The sequence below is a fragment of the Chiloscyllium plagiosum genome, unplaced genomic scaffold (assembly GCF_037043375.1).
Source record: "Chiloscyllium plagiosum isolate Xiang-an unplaced genomic scaffold, Cpla_swu_hap1 HiC_scaffold_40, whole genome shotgun sequence".
NCBI lineage: Eukaryota > Metazoa > Chordata > Chondrichthyes > Orectolobiformes > Hemiscylliidae > Chiloscyllium > Chiloscyllium plagiosum.
The window spans coordinates 53986029-53994671 of record NW_028270178.1 but is presented as its reverse complement, the minus strand read 5'-3'; positions in this window follow the sequence as shown (position 1 = coordinate 53994671).

Sequence of the window (8643 nt, the reverse complement as noted above, 5' to 3'; positions counted from 1 at the left end):
CACATGCATTCTCTCTCACACTCATTCTCTCTCCCTCACACACGCATTCTCTCTCTCTCACGCATTCTCTCTCTCTCACACGCGCGCATTCTCTCTCTCTCGCACACATGCATTCTCTCTCTCTCGCACACACGCATTCTCTCTCACATTCATTCTCTCTCTCACACACATGCATTCTCTCACACACTCATTCTCTCTCTCACGCACGCATTCGCTCTCTTGCACACTAATTCTCTCTCACACACTCATTCGCTCTCTCACGCACGCATTCTCTCTCTCGCACACACGCATTCTCTCTTGCACACTCATTCTCTCTCTCACGCACGCATTCGCTCTCTCTTTCCCACACTCATTCTCTCTCTCACACATGCATTCTCTCTCGCACACACGCATTCTATCTCTGTCACACACACATTCTCTCTCTCACACACGCATTCGCTCTCTCTCTCCCACACGCATTCTCTCTCTCACACATGCATTCTCTCTCGCACACACGCATTCTCTCTCATATTCATTCTCTCTCTCACACACATGCATTCTCTCTCACACTCATTCTCTCTCCCTCACACACGCATTCTCTCTCTCTCACGCATTCTCTCTCTCTCACACGCGCGCATTCTCTCTCTCTCGCACACATGCATTCTCTCTCTCTCGCACACACGCATTCTCTCTCACATTCATTCTCTCTCTCACACACATGCATTCTCTCTCACACTCATTCTCTCTCTCTCACACACACGCATTCTCTCTCTCTCACGCATTCTCTCTCTCTCACACGCACGCATTCTCTCTCTCTCGCACACACGCATTCTCTCTCTCACGCACACACGCATTCTCTCTAGCACACACGCATTCTCTCTCACACACACGAATCCTCTCTCTCACACACTCATTCTCTCTCTCATGCACGCATTCTCTCTCTCGCACACTCATTCTCTCTCTCACGCACGCATTCGCTCTCTTGCACACTAATTCTCTCTCTCTCGCATGCATTCTCTCTCTCGCACGCATTCTCTCTCTCGCACACTCATTCTCTCTCTCATGCACGCATTCTCTCTCTCACGCACGCATTCTCTCTTGCACACTCATTTTCTCTCTCTTGCACGTATTCGTTCTCTCTCTCCCACACTCATTCTCTCTCTCCCACACTCATTCTCTCTCTCATGCACGCATTCTCTCTCTCGTGCACTCATTCTCTCTCTCACGTACACATTCTCTCTCTCTCAAAGACGCATTCTCTCTAACACACATTCTCTCTCTCGCACACACACATTCGCTCTCTTGCACACTAATTCACTCTCTCACGCACACATTCCCTCTCTCGCACGCATTCTCTCTCTCGCACGCATTCTCTCTCTCGCACCCTCATTCTCTCTCTCACGCACGCATTCTCTCTTGAACACTCATTCTCTCTCTCTCGCACACATTTGCTCTCTCTCTCCCACATTCATTCTCTCTCTCACACACACATTCTCTCTCTCACGCACACATTGTCTCTCTCACACACTCATTCTCGCTCTCACACACATGCATTCTCTCTCTCACGCATTCTCTCTCTCACACACACATTCTCTCTCTCACACACACGCATTCTCTCTCTCACGCACGCATTCTCTCTCGCACGCATTCTGTCTCTCACATGCACGCATTCTCTCTCTCACGCATTCTCGCACACACACGCATTCTCTCTCTCACTCATTCTCTCTCTCTCACACACATGCATTCTCTCTCTGGCACACACGCATTCTCTCTCTCTCACACACTAATCCTCTCTCTCTCACACACTCATTCTCTCTCTCACGCACGCATTCGCTCTCTTGCACACTAATTCTCTCTCTCTCACGCACGCATTCTCTCTTGCACACTCATTCTCTCTCTCACGCACGCATTCGCTCTCTCTCTCCCACACTCATTCTCTCTCTCACACATGCATTCTCTCTCGCATACACGAATCGTCTCTCTCACACACTCATTCTCTCTCTCACGCACGCATTCCCTCTCTTGCACACTAATTCTCTCTCACACACTCATTCGCTCTCACACGCACGCATTCTCTCTCTCGCACACACGCATTCTCTCTTGCACACTCATTCTCTCTCTCACGCACGCATTCGCTCTCTCTTTCCCACACTCATTCTCTCTCTCACACATGCATTCTCTCTCGCACACACGCATTCTATCTCTGTCACACACACATTCTCTCTCTCACACACACATTCGCTCTCTCTCTCCCACACGCATTCTCTCTCTCACACATGCATTCTCTCTCGCACACACGCATTCTCTCTCATATTCATTCTCTCTCTCACACACATGCATTCTCTCTCACACTCATTCTCTCTCCCTCACACACGCATTCTCTCTCTCTCACGCATTCTCTCTCTCTCACACGCGCGCATTCTCTCTCTCTCGCACACATGCATTCTCTCTCTCTCGCACACACGCATTCTCTCTCACATTCATTCTCTCTCTCACACACATGCATTCTCTCTCACACTCATTCTCTCTCTCTCACACACACGCATTCTCTCTCTCTCACGCATTCTCTCTCTCTCACACGCGCGCATTCTCTCTCTCTCGCACACATGCATTCTCTCTCTCACGCACACACGCATTCTCTCTAGCACACACGCATTCTCTCTCTCTCACACACACGAATCCTCTCTCTCACACACTCATTCTCTCTCTCATGCACGCATTCTCTCTCTCGCACACTCATTCTCTCTCTCACGCACGCATTCGCTCTCTTGCACACTAATTCTCTCTCTCTCGCATGCATTCTCTCTCTCGCACGCATTCTCTCTCTCGCACACTCATTCTCTCTCTCATGCACGCATTCTCTCTCTCACGCACGCATTCTCTCTTGCACACTCATTTTCTCTCTCTTGCACGTATTCGTTCTCTCTCTCCCACACTCATTCTCTCTCTCCCACACTCATTCTCTCTCTCATGCACGCATTCTCTCTCTCGTGCACTCATTCTCTCTCTCACGTACACATTCTCTCTCTCTCAAAGACGCATTCTCTCTAACACACATTCTCTCTCTCGCACACACACATTCTCTCTCTCGCACACACGCATTCTCTCTCTCTCTCTCACACGCAATCTCTCTCGCACGCACGCATTCTCTCTCTCTCACACACGCATTCTCTCTCTCAGACACGCATTCTCTCTCTCTCACACACGCATTCTCTCTCTCGCACATGCATTCTCTCTCTCACACACGCACACGCATTCTCTGTCACACACGCATTCTCTCTCTCTCACACGCATTCTCTCTCTTACACATGCATTCTCTCTCTCTCACACGCACACGCATTCTCTGTCACACACGCATTCTCTCTCTCTCACACGCACACGCATTCTCTCTCTCACACACATTCTCTCTCTCACACACGCATTATCTCTGTCTCACACACGCATTCTCTCTCTCTCACACGCATGCATTCTCTCTCTCTCCCACACTCACTCTCTCTCACGCACGCATTCTCTCTCTTGTGCACTCATTCTCTCTCTCACGTACACATTCTCTCTCTCTCACAGACGCATTCTCTCTCACACACATTCTCTCTCTCAGACACGCATTCTCTCTCTCGCACACACGCATTCTCTCTCTCTCTCACACGCAATCTCTCTCGCACACACGCATTCTCTATCTCTCTCACACACACATTCTCTCTCTCAGACACGCATTCTCTCTCTCAGACACGCATTCTCTCTCTCTCACACACGCATTCTCTCTCTCGCACACGCATTCTCTCTCTCTCACACATGCATTCTCTCTCACACGCACACGCATTCTCTGTCACACACGCATTCTCTCTCTCTCACACACACATGCATTCTCTTTCTCAGACACGCATTATCTCTCTCTCTCACACACATTCTCTCTCTCACACACGCATTATCTCTATCTCACACACGCATTCTCTCTCGCACATGTATTCTCTCTCTCTCACACACGCATTCTCTCTCACACACACTCATTCTCTCTCTCACACGCACACGCATTATCTCTCTCTCACAAACATTGTCTCTCTCACAAACATTCTCTCTCTCACACACACACATTCTCTCTCTCACACACACGCATTCTCTCTCTCACGCATTCTCTCTCTCTCACACACGCATTCTCTCTTTTGCACACACGCATTCACTCTCTCACACACGCATTCTCTCTCACACACACATTCTCTCTCTCACACACATTCTCTCTCTCTCTCACACGCATTCTCTCTCACACACACATTCTCTCTCACACACACATTCTCTCACACACACACACATTCTCTCTCTCACACGCGCATTCTCTCTCACACACACATTCTCTCTCTCTCTCACACGCATTCTCTCTCTCTCCCTCACACGCATTCTCTCTCTCTCACACGCATTCTCTCTCAAACACGCATTCTCTCTCACACATGCATTCTCTCTCTCTATCACACACATTCTCTCTCTCTCTCTAACACGCATTCTCTCTCTCTTGCACACACGCATTCTCTCTCACACACACATTCTCTCTCACACACACATTCTCTCTCTCACACACATTCTCTCTCTGACACACGCATTCTCTCTGACACACGCATTCTCTCTCTCACACACACATTCTCTCTCTCTCACACACATTCTCTCTCTCACACACATATTCTCTCTCACACACACATTCTCTCTCACACACACACATTCTCTCTCTCACACACATATTCTCTCTCACACACACATTCTCTCGCTCACACACACATTCTCTCTCACACACACATTCTCTCTCTCACACACACGCATTCTCTCACTCACACACACATTCTCTCTCTCACACACACATTCTCTCTCACACACACGCATTCTCTCTCTCACACACATTCTCTCTCACACACACATTCTCTCTCTCACACACACATTCTCTCTCTCTCTCACACAGGCATTCTCTCTCTCACACACATTCTCTCTCTCTCTCTCACATACATTCTCTCTCTCACACAAATATTCTCTCTGACACACGCGTTCTCTCTCACACACACATTCTCTCTCACACACACGCATTCTCTCCCACACACACATTCTCTATAACACACGCATTCTCTCTCACACACGCATTCTCTCTCACACACGCATTCTCTCTCACACACACGCATTCTCTCTCACACACACATTCTCTCTCTCACACACACATTCTCTTTCACACACACATTCTCTCTCACACACCTTCTCTCTCACACACGCATTCTCTCTCACACACACGCATTCTCTCTCACACACGCATTCTCTCTCACACACGCATTCTCTCTCACACACACATTCTCTCTCTCACACACACATTCTCTCTCACACACACATTCTCTCTCACACACCTTCTCTCTCACACACGCATTCTCTCTCACACACACGCATTCTCTCTCACACACACATTCTCTCTCTCACACACACATTCTCTCTCTCTCACACACATTCTCTCTCTCACACACACATTCTCTATGACACACACCTTCTCTCTCTCACACACACATTCTCTCTCTCACACACACATTCTCTCTCTCTCACACGCATTCTCTCTCACAAACACACATTCTCTCTCACACAAGCATTCTCTCTCACACACACACAATCTCTCTCACACACACACATTCTCTCTCTCACACACACATTCACTCTCTCACACACACATTCTTTCTCACACACACATTCTCTCTCTCACACATACATTCTCTCTCTCACACACATTCTCTCTCACACACACACATTCTCTCTCACAAACACATTCTCTCTCACACACACATTCTCTCTCTGACACACACATTCTCTCTCTCACACACACATTCTCTCTCTCACACACGCATTCTCTCTCTCATACACGCATTCTCTCCCACACACACACTCTCTCTCACACACACATTCTCTCTCTCACACACACATTCTCTCTCTGACACACACATTCTCTCTCTCACACACACAATCTCTCTCTCACACACACATTCTCTCTCACACACACATTCTCTCTCTCACACACGCATTCTCTCTCTCACACACGCATTCTCTCTCTCACACACGCATTCTCTCTCTGACACACGCATTCTCTCTGACACACACATTCTCTCTCTCACACACGCATTCTCTATGACACACGCATTCTCTCTGACACACGCATTCTCTCTCTCACACACATTCTCTCTCTCTGACAGACATTCTCTCTCACACACACATTCTCTCTCACACACACATTCTCTCTCTCACACACGCATTCTCTCTCACACGCGCATTCTCTCTCACACACACACAATTTCTCTCTCACACACACACTTTCTCTCTCACACACACATTCTCTCTCTCACACACACATTCTCTCTCACACACACATTCTCTCACACACACACATTCTCTCTCTCTCACACACATTCTCTCTCTCACACACATTCTCTCTCACACACACATTCTCTCTCTCACACACACATTCTCTCTCTGACACACACATTCTCTCTCTCACACACACATTCTCTCTCACACACACATTCTCTCTCTCACACACGCATTCTCTCTCACACACACGCATTCTCTCTCACACACACACATTCTCACTCTCTCACACACATTCTCTCTCACACAGACATTCTCTCTCACACACCCATTCTCTCTCTCACACACACCTTCTCTCTCTCACACACACATTCTCTCTGACACACGCATTCTCTCTCACACACATTCTCTCTCACACACACGTTCTCTCTCTCACACACGCATTCTCTCTCACACACACATTCTCTCTCGCACACACATTCTCTCTCACACACGCATTCTCTCTCACACACACATTCTCTCTCACACACACATTCTCTCTCACGCACACATTCTCTCTCTCACACGCATTCTCTCTCACACACGCATTCTCTCTCACACAGACATTCTCCCTCTCACACACATTCTCTCTCACACACATTCTCTCTCACACACACATTCTCTCTCTCACACACACATTCTCTCTCTCACACACACATTCTCTCTCATACACACATTCTCTCTCTCTCACACGCATTCTCTCTCACACACGCATTCTCTCTCACATGCACACATTCTCTCTCTCACACACACATTCTCTCTCACACACACATTCTCTCTCTCTCACACGCATTCTCTCTCACACACACACATTCTCTCTCACACACGCATTCTCTCTCACACACACATTCTCTCTCTCTCACACACACATTCTCTCTCACACACATTCTCTCTCACACACACACACATTCTCTCTCTCTCACACACACATTCTCTCTCTCACACACATTCTCTCTCTCACACACACACACTCTCTCTCTCACACACACATTCTCTCACACACACAAATTCTCTCACACACACACATTCTCTCTCTCACACACACATTCTCTCTCTCACACACATTCTCTCTCACACACACATTCTCTCTCACACACACACATTCTCTCTCTGACACACATATTCTCTCTCACACACACATTCTCTCTCTCACACACACATTCTCTCTCACACACACATTCTCTCTCTCACACACGCATTTTCTCTCTCTCACACACGCATTCCCTCTCACACACACACATTCTCTCTCTCACACACACATTCTCTCTCACATAGACATTCTCTCTCACACACACATTCTCTCTCTCACACACACCTTCTCTCTCTCACACACACATTCTCTCTGACACACGCATTCTCTCTCACACACATTCTCTCTCACACACACATTCTCTCTCTCACACACATTCTCTCTCTCACACACGCATTATCTCTCTCTCACACACGCATTCTCTCTCGCACACGCATTCTCTCTCTCTCACACACGCATTCTCTCTCACACACACTCATTCTCTCTCTCACACGCACACGCATTATCTCTCTCTCACAAACATTCTCTCTCTCACAAACATTCTCTCTCTCACACACACACATTCTCTCTCTCACACACACGCATTCTCTCTCTCACGCATTCTCTCTCTCTCACACACGCATTCTCTCTCTTTTGGACACACGCATTCACTCTCTCACACACGCATTCTCTCTCACACACACATTCTCTCTCTCACACACATTCTCTCTCTCACACGCATTCTCTCTCACACACACATTCTCTCTCACACACACATTCTCTCTCTCACACACACATTCTCTCTCTCACACGCGCATTCTCTCTCACACAAACATTCTCTCTCTCTCTCACACGCATTGTCTCTCTCTCACACGCTTTCTCTCTCTCTCACACGCATTCTCTCTCACACACGCATTCTCTTTCACACATGCATTCTCTCTCTCTCTCACACACATTCTCTCTCTCTCTAACACGCATTCTCTCTCTCTTGCACACACGCATTCTCTCTCACACACACATTGTCTCTCACACACACATTCTCTCTCTCACACACATTCTCTCTCTGACACACGCAATCTCTCTGACACACGCATTCTCTCTCTCACACACACATTCTCTCTCTCTCACACACATTCTCTCTCACACACATATTCTCTCTCACACACACATTCTCTCTCTCACACACACATTCTCTCTCTCACACACACATATTCTCTCTCACACACACATTCTCTCTCTCACACACACATTCTCTCTCACACACACATTCTCTCTCTCATACACACGCATTCTCTCACTCACAC